The sequence below is a fragment of the Lactuca serriola genome, chromosome 1 (genome assembly GCF_051521515.1).
Source record: "Lactuca serriola cultivar US96UC23 chromosome 1, Lser_US96UC23_V15, whole genome shotgun sequence".
Classification (NCBI taxonomy): domain Eukaryota; kingdom Viridiplantae; phylum Streptophyta; class Magnoliopsida; order Asterales; family Asteraceae; genus Lactuca; species Lactuca serriola.
Window position 1 is genome coordinate 36,935,082 of NC_136408.1, and position 12,105 is coordinate 36,947,186.

The 12,105-nt window shown below is 42.7% G+C and overlaps 1 non-coding gene across 1 annotated transcript; it reads right to left on the reverse strand.

The window, feature by feature from the left end:
* Nucleotides 1-5,091: 5,091 nt before the first annotated feature.
* On the reverse strand, nucleotides 5,092-5,198 carry LOC145080700 (small nucleolar RNA R71). The gene has a single exon (XR_013695290.1). It is a non-coding gene; the product is annotated as a small nucleolar RNA R71 (small nucleolar RNA).
* Nucleotides 5,199-12,105: the final 6,907 nt, after the last annotated feature.

Below are 12,105 nucleotides of genomic sequence, written 5' to 3' on the forward strand. Positions count from 1 at the left end.
CGAGGTATACGTCGATGATATGTTCATCAAAATCCATGACGAAGGAGCATTGCTCCACGAAACTTTTCAAACCTTAACGAAGGCACAAATGAAACTCAACCTGGGAAAATGCACTTTCGGGGTGGATGAAGGCCAGTTCCTGAGTTATCAGAAAACCAATGAAGGAATATCACCCAACTAGGCTAAAATACAAGAGTTCCTCGACTCTAAAAGCCTTCACAACGTCAAGGGAGTGCAAGAGATCAATGGAAGGTTAATAACACCAGGCAGATTTATCGCTAAGTCGGTTGAGAAGGCTCTCCCTCTTTTCCAAACTTTGAAAGGATGTATCGATAAAAACCAATTCAAATGGATACCAGAGGCCGAAAAAGCTATACAACATCTGAAAGAAGCTCTACACCAACTTCTGACCATGGTGAGCCCCTTACCAAGAGAAACTTTTAAGATGTACTTGGCAACATCCAACGAAGCCATATTGTCGGTGCTAACTGTCAAGAGAGACAAGAAGCAATTGCCAATACACTTCGTGAGCAGAGCATTATAGGGTCCCGAACTTAATTACCCAATTTAAGAGAAGTTATTCCTCTCATTAATCTATGCATCTAGGCAGCTCAGACGCTTCATTCAAGCTCACAAGATTGATGTTCTGACCAGTTATCCAATAAAGCAAATCTTGTTAACGCCAGAAAATTTAGGATGTCTAGCAAAGTGGGCGATCGTGCTAGGCGAGCATGACATAGATTATCGATCACTCACAGGCATCAAAGCTCAAACATAGATTATCGATCATGCACCGGCATCAAAACTCAAGAATGTACCGACGATTCTCCCAATAGATCTCTCGGAGCCAAAGGCGAGTCATAGCATCTGGGAATTGCATACTGATGGAGTTGCAATCAAGGAGGGGTCAGGAGCAAGCTTAATCCTTAAGAACCCTAATGACAATGAAATCATGTACACCTTGTGTTTCAACTTCCAGGTTTCCAATAATGAGGCCGAATACGAAGCACTTCTAGCGGTTCTTCGGCTAGCTCGAGAAGTTGGAGCAAAACACTTTGCAACCCTTAGCGACTCTCTCCTCATTACCAACCATATCAATGGCACGTACGAGGCCAAGGATCATAGGATTCAAAGGTACATCAACACAGTGCGAGAATTAGCGCAATCATTCAAGAGCTTCTCGATCAAGCAGATCCCCCGGGGAGAAAATACGAGGGCCGATGCTCTCAGCAAGCTATCCTCGACATCGTTCGATCACCTATCTAACAAGGTCGTGGTGGAAATTATCCCAGGAAGAAGCATTGATAACAAACAAGTCGGCGTTATCACAACAACCACATATTGGACCATACCCTTCACAGATTATTTGTTGCATGGGATCCACCTAGATGATCCCACAGAGGCTAGAAGAATCAAGATAAAGGCACCATATTTCATTGTAATAGATACGTAATTACACAAGAGGGGATACTTGGCACCATGGCTAAAATGCATAACAAACTCTGTAGGACAGCTGCTTCTGGAGGAAAGCTATGCAGGGGAACTTGGAGCACACGAGGGTGCGAGCACTGACTGGAAAGATACTTTGTCTTGGGGTATATTGGCCAAACATCTATATGGACGCAACCAAGATCACCAAAAAGTGCTCGGAGTTTCAGACTTTCGCTCATTTTTAAAACCAACCCGTCATGCCACTCACCTATCTCAGCAGCCCCTGACCTTTTCATCAATGGGTATAGACATTGTTGTTCCATTTCCTATCGCCCTAGGTGGAGCTAAATTCTTGTTGGTCGCTATCGATTACTTCACCAAGTGGATCGAGGACGAGCCCCTGACCACTGTCACAGGGAGATAAATGATAAAATTCATGTGGAAAAGCATCCTCATGCGGTTCGGTACTCCAAGAGTCCTGATCAGCAACAATGGCACCCAATTTGAAGGAAGTCCCTTCAAGGAATGGTGTGAAGAAAATAGATCCACCACCAGTTTACCTCGGTAGCACACCCTAAGCTAATAGCCAGACTTAGATATCAAACAAGATCATCGTCAATGACCTTAAAAAGAGCCTGATGAGGTTTAAGGGGGTCTGGGTATAAAAATTGTCTGTGGTGCTCTACTTGTATCGCATGACCTCGAAATCCAACACTAGAGAAACACCATTCAGTTTGACGTATGGGACAGAAGCAGTTCTCCCACTTGATATCTTGGCAGTATCGCTATGTGTAACAGACTTCGAAGTAAATGCCAATGAAACTGAGCGACATCAAGACCTGGACATGCTCGACGAGAAACGTGAATTCGTCTAGCTCCGCCAAGCTGCCTATAAAGCCCGTATCGAAATTTACTACAATAGATGTGTACGAGTGAAGAACTTCAAGGTAGGTGAATGGGTGTTAAGGAAGAACGAGTCTAACCATGCACAACCTCAGGGGAAATGAAGTTCACTTGGGAAGGCCCATACAAAATTGTAGAAACACATCGAAACGGAGCTTATGTTCTGGAAGCACAAGACGGGAGGCCCATCCCCCGAACATGTAATACGCAAAATTTTTGCTACTTCTACTCCTAGATAGAGGAGAGAAGGCAGAACAAGGCACACCAAGGGCGAGGGCAATGTGATCTAACTCGAAGCAGATAATCACACCCCATCAATTAGCTCTATTTTAGGGCCCATTTTCATGCCAATGATTAGTCATTATTATTCTTATTTGAAAAAATTGATGTATCAAAAGTATTATCAATAGAATGATAAAATTTGACTATTTCAGATGTTCATTAATATCCAAGCTTGGTATCATTTCAGTAAAAGGTTGTGCATGATATTGCCATATTTATACATGTTTTTAGGCAATATTTACATATATTTTTATTAATATTTTGGTTATTTGCATTGAATTACGGTACTTATGAGGATAAATTGTTCTTTGCAGCCAAGTAGAAGCATTTTTGAGAAAAGGACTAAAAATGACAAAACATGGAATTTTGCAGGCTTAGAGAATAAAAGAAGAAAGAAGCTTATGTAATCTACTGACTTCACGTCGTGAGGCTTATAGATTCACGACGTGAACACGAATCTTCCAGAAGATAGACATCATGAAGAATAGTCCTTAGCCAACACGGAAATCTACTATTCACGTCGTGAGACTTATCTATTCACGACATGAGTTCGGAAAAATCATAAACTATATATACTCTTGCTCATTACGACTTGAGAGACTTTTTGGCTGCCTTGAGGGTTCCTGGAGACGATTTTCAGAAGGAGAAAAGTTCTGGAATTGGCTATTAGCATCTAAGGAGAGGAGAAGTTCATATTAGTTTAAGAATTTGGTACACTTTAATTATGTCTTTGAATATGAGTTATTTGTTTTTGTTAGCTAGTATGTCCAGCTAAATCAAGCTACTTCTGTTAGCTAGATGAAGCTGGAACTCATGGTGTAATACTTTAGCTTTGATTTACTTGTAGGTTAAGACTCGTGTTGGATTGATTGAACCTAGCATGTTTGATTTAGTATTTGATTGCTTGATTTCTTATTCAGTGTAGTTGATGACCATTAATTTACATGAATTAGAATACCTGGTAATTTAGTGAATATTAAATTATTAGATCTAGGATCAAACCAATCTTAGTTAAGCAATTAATTATTGAATTAGGTTGTGCTAGAGAACTCAAATTATGAATATAATTGTGTTTTGTTAATCAATCTTGCATAGCTCCAATCCATTAAATAATTGATTTTATGTTAACTTAAGTGTGAACATACTTTGATATACATGAATTAATTAATGTTAGTAGATTTAGAACTAAATTGCTAATACTATCTTAATTGGTAACCAACAGTAATTGTCATAGCTAATTTATAAACCATTGAGGGAAAGTGGATTCGAACTAACAGAAGTGTTTTGTTTACTGATTGAATTTGTGTTAAAGAATTAAGTTTATCTAAACTTGCAAAATTAGATAAATCCCATTTCTTTGTTAGTAATTAGGTTAATTTAGTAGTAGATAGATTAATTAGTCAAAACCGTTCCCTGTGATCGACACCCGACTTACCCGACTATTCTATAATTTGACTAGGTACATTGCCTATGTGCAATTTAGTTAGTTAGATTTGTTAGGTTATAAATATAAAATTAGGTGTAGCTATTTGCACGCATCAATTTTTTGGCGTCGTTGCCGGGGAACGGATTATTAGATTGTTATCTATTTGATTTAGGTTGATTGATCCTTTTTGTGGGGTAAAACCTGCAAAAATTTTACTTTTTCAGCTTAGTTTTTTTAGTACTGAATTCACGGCGTGAGCTTTATTGGCTCACGACGTGAATCCAGTAATTTTCATTTTTCTTGTTTTTATGTTTTAGTTCAGTTTTAAGTTTTTATTTTTGCTTATTTTGCAAAAGTTCATGACCAAAGGCTCTAACACACCTTTGGTGCCACCACTTGAAGATCCAGATTCAACCCTTCACAAGAAGATGGATAAGAATGCGGGAGTGAGCGAATCACCAAAAAAGTCATCTTTCAAAGACCTCAAATCAGTCTGTGGAAGGAAGTCGGGGAAGAAAGTAGGAGAGTCGAGTACATCATCAAAGGACTAAATCAAGATAGAAAGCTTTGAGCAAGATCCAAACCCAAAGGATACCGAATACGATACCGAGCCCGGATTTGCATTACATAGGGGTGAATCCGAAGACGAGTCTGATAACTAAATGACAGATATTACGGATATGTCCATTGGAGCTTACAAAAAGCGAATTAGAGATGATGATGATGGTCCTGTCCTAATACAACCTGCAATTCTTGCAACTGCCCCATTCGAACTGAAAGGACACATCCTCGTTGCACTGAGGGATGTACCATTTTTTGGAAAGGATAATGAGGATTCTTACAAGAATTTAGATGAAGTGAATGACATAGAGAATTATTTCAATATCCCAAATGTTCCAAGACAGATAGTCTTGCTAAGGATGCTACCAGTCACTTTTAAAGGAGCTGCTAAAGATTGGCTAAAGGCGCTACCACCCGGTGCAATCACTACTTGGGCCCAAATACGAGAACAGTTTTTGGATCATTTTTTCCCACCTTCCAAGATAGCTAAACTCAAAAAGGCAATAGAAAATTTTGAGCAAAATCCGAGTGAGTCACTCTATGAGGCATGGAAGCGCTATAAGGGATTGTTGAGAAATTGTCCTCAAAATGACCTCAATATACAACAAGAAGTTTCAATCTTTTATGATGGTGTTAATGTCATGGAAAGGAAAGTACTTGATTCCCAAGGACCACTTACCAAGAAAAATCTAAGGGAAGTTAAGGAGTTAGTGGAAGAATTTGCAAAACATTCTCGTGAGTATCACAATCCAAGAAGTGAGGGAGTAAAAGGAAGCGGGGGTGGAAATTCTGCAGACATGGTTGCTGTGATAGCCATGCTTGATACAATGGACAGGAGGATGATAGAAATGGACCAAACAATACATGCTATAAGAGTTGGATGTGAAAGATGTAATGGTCCACACTTGACCAAGGATTACAGCTTAGATGATAATGGGTATAAAAAGGCTCAAGTTTGTTATTCGAGTGAGGATAAGTATGATGAAGATTGGAGAAAACCAAAGAAAGAGTGGCTGGCATATGATGAATACAAGAAGAAAAAGGAAGAGAAATATAAGCAGACATGTTGAGGCTTCTACCAGAGCAACCACCAGCCGAGAAGAAAGTAGATTTGGAAAACATTTTGACCTGATTTATGGAAGCTTCTGAGAAAAGACATGATGATACCAATGTAGTGCTAAACGAACACATGAAAATGATGAAAGAACAGCAGACAATGAAGATTGACCAGAAAGCTTCATTAAGAAATCATCAAGCATCCATCCATAATCTCGTAGTCCAAATTGGTCAACTAACTACTTTGGTGAGCAACAAATTATCCTCACAATTTCCCAAAAAGAATGCTCAATCCCATTTTATGATGATTGAGACTGAAGAAAAGGCCATCTCTAAGTTCCTAGAAGCATTAGAAGTAGAGCCAAGGCAACCCGAACCAGAACCGAAGAAGTTAAAGATCGAAAATCAAAGTTCAGATGAAATACCAGATTCACGACGTGAGCCCTATATGCTCACGACGTGGGATCAGTCTGAACAGAAAACTTTAGAAAATGTTTCGGCTTATCGTCCGCCTTTACCGATTCCGTCTCGAGCTAAGCTTAGTCCAGTGGAAAGGGAGCATTTGGAATTCATAAAGCATGTAAAGGGTATTCCTATGAATACTCCTTTTGTGGAGACGTTAGCTAAAATTCCCGAGTATGCAAAGTTCTTACAAGATTTAATGGATACTCGTCAACAGTTGAAGAATAATTCCAAGGTGGTTTTAAGTGAGCAAAGTTCAAGGGTAGCGTTGGGAGAGTTACCAAAGAACATGGGAGATCATGGACGCCTCACTCTTCCATATGAGTTTGGGAACAATCTGAAGACTTATGCTTTAGCCGATTCTAGGGCTAGCATAAATTTGATGCCTTTCTCATTTTAAAAAAAGCTTAATAATCAGAAGATGAAGGCTACTAAAATGACAATTCACATGACAAATCGTTCTGTGACACAACCAATGGGCATTGTAGAAGACATATTAGTAAAAATTGGGAAATTTGTTTTCCCAATTGATTTTGTGATTATGGATATGAAAGAAGATCATGATGTCCCCATTCTTCTTGGTCGCCCATTACTTAATATTGTTGGTGCCTTGGTTGATATTCGCGAGTCCAAGCTCACTTTGAGGATAGGAGATGAAAAGGAAACTTTTGGAATAGAAGATGGTTTCCAATGGAATAATGTTTAAGGAGAGGTTTTCAATATAGATGAAGAGAATGAACTTGAAGAATTAGAGAAGCTCATGGAGGAAGAAATCAAAACAATTCAACAAGTTAAACGAATAAAATCGAGAGCATCTATCCTGTTTTTAGTTGAAGTCATTGCCTACACAAATCCAATTTCTTGGGTAAGTAAGGAAAGCGATGAAATATCGAGAGATGATGATGAAGACGAGGTAAATTCCAAGGAGACAAGTCCAATGGTGAAGGAAGAAAAGATTCATATGGAGCTAAAGAATGAAGAAAAATTTGAGACTAAAGGGATTAAAAGGAAGTTTGATGAAGACGAGAAAAAAGCTAAAAAGGAGAACTTAAAGAAGGCGTACATTCGACGTGTCCAAGGTTACAAGAGGCGATGGAAAGAACATAATATTTAGGTGGTGATGGACTCCTCCGACAATTCAATGTAGGGAGGCACGGAGTCCAGCTCACGACTCCATAAAAAAGAAGCGCTTCTCGGAAGGCAACACGAGTTCGGTTTGAATTTTCTTTTCATTTTCTTTTAGTTTTTTCATTTTTAGGAAAATCAATCGTATCATCTAAATCATTTTGTGCATGATAGAACACTAAGTATGGGGTCCCTAAAATTAAGTTGTAATAAATTAAGAAATATAGTTACTAATTTCTTTTTGGAGTTTTTAAGAAATTATATGCTCAGACAAACTTCACGACGTGAGTCAATACGATTCACTACGTGAGTTGTAACACCGTGAATTTCAAAATAATTTTTCGCAAATTATAAAAACATTTCTCATTTAATTTTCATAAAAACATTAAGTTTAAATCTCAATTCACATCATACAAAATCCCAAGATCACATATATATCAAAAATCCCATGCGTGTGTACGGATCAAGCCGACGCCTTCCCACGGTCATCGCTAGTACCTGAAACAACAACACTAACACTGTAAGCACAAAGCTTAGTGAGTTCCCCAAAATACCACATAAACATATATTATCCACTCGAGGCTATAACTCTATGGGTCCGTGCACCCAAGCTCTGGGAACCCTCAGGTTCTAACTCTGGGAACCTTCCGGTTCCAACTCTATAAACATGCACAGCATAAATCACATAGACATCATGCAGTACAACACATAACATACACATAACATACACATACTCTGACACATAACTCTGATTACCTACTCAGGGTAAAGTATAGTGAGAAGACTCACCTCGTGTATCTCGATAACTCGCGAATCCTGGAAATCACTCGTGCTCGATCCTCCGAGCTATAATCCTCCTATAACATCAGATGTCTCTAATTAACACTTTTACCACTAAGGTTGACTACCCCTATCAAGTCAACACTGGTCAACTTTGGTCAACGGTCAACGGTCAACTTTGACCGGACTCGGCGAGTGCACTAGGGCGACTCGGCGAGTCTATACGTATTCACCAACTCTCTAGGATTCCCTTTTTGACACGTCGAGTACACCCCTGACTCGACGGGTTCCACCTGGCATGAATCGCGGGGCCACCACGAGTCAACTCGCCGAGTCTTAAGAACAACTCGGCGAGTCCCAGCTCGACTCAGTCCACTTGTCAACCCTTGCTAACTCTCCCTGACTCACTGAGTTAACTCATAACTCGGCTGGACCACTCACTGAGTGGTCAAGAAAAATCTTCATGCTACTCGTCAAGTCTGTTCTTCAGACTCGGCGAGTCCATGCCATGCATCTACTCAAACTAGCTTCTGAGGTCAGATCCGCACCATCCAATCATAGATCTGGCCCTCCTAAGCTTATTTACCACGTAAAGTCTATATCTTGGTGCTCATAACACACCTACAAGGCTCTTTTTGGAGAAATAACCTCTAAAATGGCAACCCTAGCCTCTAACCCAAAAGAGAGGGCATAAAGCATGACATTAGGGACTCTTTGGACCTGCTAAGGTCCAGATCTAAGCACCATATCCCCATGGGACCTCTCACACTTCTAATATAAAGCAAATAAGGCATGAAGAAACCCTAGATTTGACCAAATCAACAAAAATACGGAAATAAGCTCTGAATGATACCTCAAGAAGCCTCCTCTGATGAAATGAAAGAAGATCCAAGCTCCCCAACTCCTCTAGCTTGACTTTCCTCTTCCTTTCTTGCAAAAACACACAAATTTGGTGAACAATAGCCTCTTATCTCACTCACACGAATCCCTCAGCTGCTTTAGTTCTCAAGATAAAGGTAGCCGCAATGAAGGGCCATAAGGTCCTTTAAATAGGGCCTAGGGCCGGGAAATTAGGGTTTCATTAAATAGCGAGGACTCGCCGAGTCCATTCCTTGGACTCGTCGAGTCCGGGCGTGAACCCGCATCCTGATCCGCGATCCCACTCGGCGAGTTTGAGCTCCAACTCGCCGAGTCCCCTCACAAAACTCCAAAAATATAAGCATAAAAGATACCTGGAAATCCGGGCTGTTACAATTCTCCCCCACTAGAACTAGACTTCGCCCTCGAAGTCTCGCTCTGCAAATAGATCCGGATGCTGCTCACGCATCTCACGCTCCGGCTCCTAGGTCATCTCCGATCCCCTCCGATGTTGCCACTGAACCAACACCAGGGGTACTTCCTTGTTCCTCAAAACCTTGATCTTCCGATCTCTGATGGCCACTGGCCTCTCGGCATAATTCAGGCTCGCATCCACCTGAATATCCTCTAATGGAACCACTGCCGACTCATCGGCTATACACTTCCTCAGCTGCGACACATGAAAAGTGTCGTGAATCTGCCCTAACTCTGCTGGCAAATCCAAACGATAGGCTACTCGGCCTACCCTCGCGATCACACGGAATGGACCAATATACCGGGGCCCCAACTTGCCCCTCTTCCTGAACCGAATCACTCCTTTCCAAGGAGAGACTTTCAGGAGAACAAAGTCGCCGACCTGAAACTCAAGCTCAGACCGGCGCCTGTCTGCATAACTCTTCTATCGGCTCTGAGCGGTCAACAACCTCTGTCTGACTTGCTGAATCTGCTCTGTCGTCTGAAGCACGATCTCTGTACTGCCCATCACTCGCTGACCGACCTCTCCCCAACAAATAGGGGTTCGACACCTCCTCCCATATAACAACTCAAAGGGTGGCATACCAATGCTCGAATGATGGCTGTTGTTGTAGGAAAAATCTGCCAAGGGTAAATACGCATCCCAACTACCCCCGAAATCCAGCACACATGCCCGGAGCATGTCCTCAAGCGTCTGAATCGTCCGCTCACTCTGACCGTCTGTCTGGGGATGATATGCGGTACTAAAATGCAGTCTGGTACCCAACTCCTCATGAAATTTCTTCCAGAATCTGGAAGTGAAGCACACATCACGGTTCGAAACAATCGAGATCGGCACCCCATGCCGAGATACCACTTCCCTCACATACACCTCCGCCAATTTCTCTGTTGAAGAACTCTCACTGATGGCAAGGAAGTGAGCGCTCTTCGTCAACCTATCCACAATCACCCAAATTGCGTCAACTCCTCTGGCAGTCCTCGGCAATTTGGTGATGAAATCCATAGTGATCTGTTCCCACTTCCACTCGGGAACCTCCAATGGCTGCAACTTGCCATGCGGCCTCTGATGCTCGGCCTTAACCCTACGGCAGGTCAAGCACCTCTCAACAAACCACGCAACATCCCTCTTCATACAGGGGCACCAATACTCCTTTCTCAAATCCAAATACATCTTAGTGGCCCCCGGATGGATCAAAAATTTCGACCGATGAGCCTCCTCCATCAAAGTGGCACGCGTTCCTCCCACAAACGGTACCCAGATACGCCCCTGAAATGTCATAAGCCCCCGACCATCGGTAACGAACTCTGAAACCAAACCAACAACCCGTACCCTCTTCTGCATCTCAGGTTGCACAGCCTCGGCCTGTGCCCCACGAATGGCGTCCAATACTGGAGCTATCACGGTCAATCTCAAACATACACCCCGCAGTGGAGTGCTCTCCGCCCTGCGGCTCAACGCATCGGCTACCACATTAGCCTTTCTTGGGTGGTATAGGATCTCACAATCATAATCCTTGACCACATCCAACCACCTTCTCTGACGCATATTTAGGTTGGGCTGATCCATCAAATACTTCAAACTCTTATGGTCCGTGTATATCGTACTCTGAACCCCATACAAGTAGTGACGCCAGATCTTGAGGGCGAACAACACTGCCCCCAACTCTAGATCATGGGTGGGATATCTCGTCTCATGAGGCTTTAGCTGCCTCGATGCATACGCTATCACATGCCCCCTCTGCATCAGCACCGCTCCCAAACCCAAAATCGATGCATCACAGTATACCACAAAGTCCTCCATCCTTTCCGGGAGAGCTAATACCGGGGCTTCGCACAACCTCTGGCGAAGTGTCTCAAAGGAGGCCTGCTGCTCGGGGCCCCATGAAAAAGCAACACCCTTCCGGGTCAATCTGGTGAGTGGCACTGCGATCTTAGAGAAATCCCTGATAAACCTCCGATAATACCCTGCCAACCCTAGGAAACTCCTGATCTCGGAGGGTGACTTCGGCACCTCCCAACTCATCACTGCCTCAACCTTGGCCGGATCAACCAATATCCCTTTCTGATTAACGAGATGTCCTAAGAACTGGACCTCCCGCAACCAGAAATCACACTTGGAGAATTTGGCATAAAGCCTCTCCGATCTCAGAACTCCGAGAACCTCCCGCAAATGCTCCCCATGTTGCTCTCTAGATCTCGAATATACCAGAATATCATCGATAAATACAATCACTGACCGATCCAGCATTGGTCTACATACTAGGTTCATGAGATCCATGAACACTGCCGGGGCATTGGTGAGCCCGAAAGGCATCACCACAAACTCGTAATGCCCATAACGCGTCCTGAACGTTGTCTTCTGGACGTCCTCATCCCGCACCCTCACCTGATGATACCCAGACCTCAAATCGATCTTGGAGAACCAAGATGCTCCCTGCAACTGATCGAACAGATCGTCGATCCTCGGCAACGGGTAACGGTTCTTGATCATCAGCTTGTTCAACTCCCGGTAATCAATACACATCCGGTGTGAACCATCCTTCTTTTTGACGAACAGGATAGGTGCTCCCCACGGCGAGCTGCTCGGCCGAATAAACCCCTTTCCCAGCAGCTCTTGAAGCTGCGAGGATAACTCTTGCATCTCTGGAGGTGCAAGGCGGTAAGGAACCTTAGCGACAGGCGCAGCCCCCGGAACCAAATCGATACTAAACTCCACTTGCCTCACAGGAGGCACACCCGACAACTCC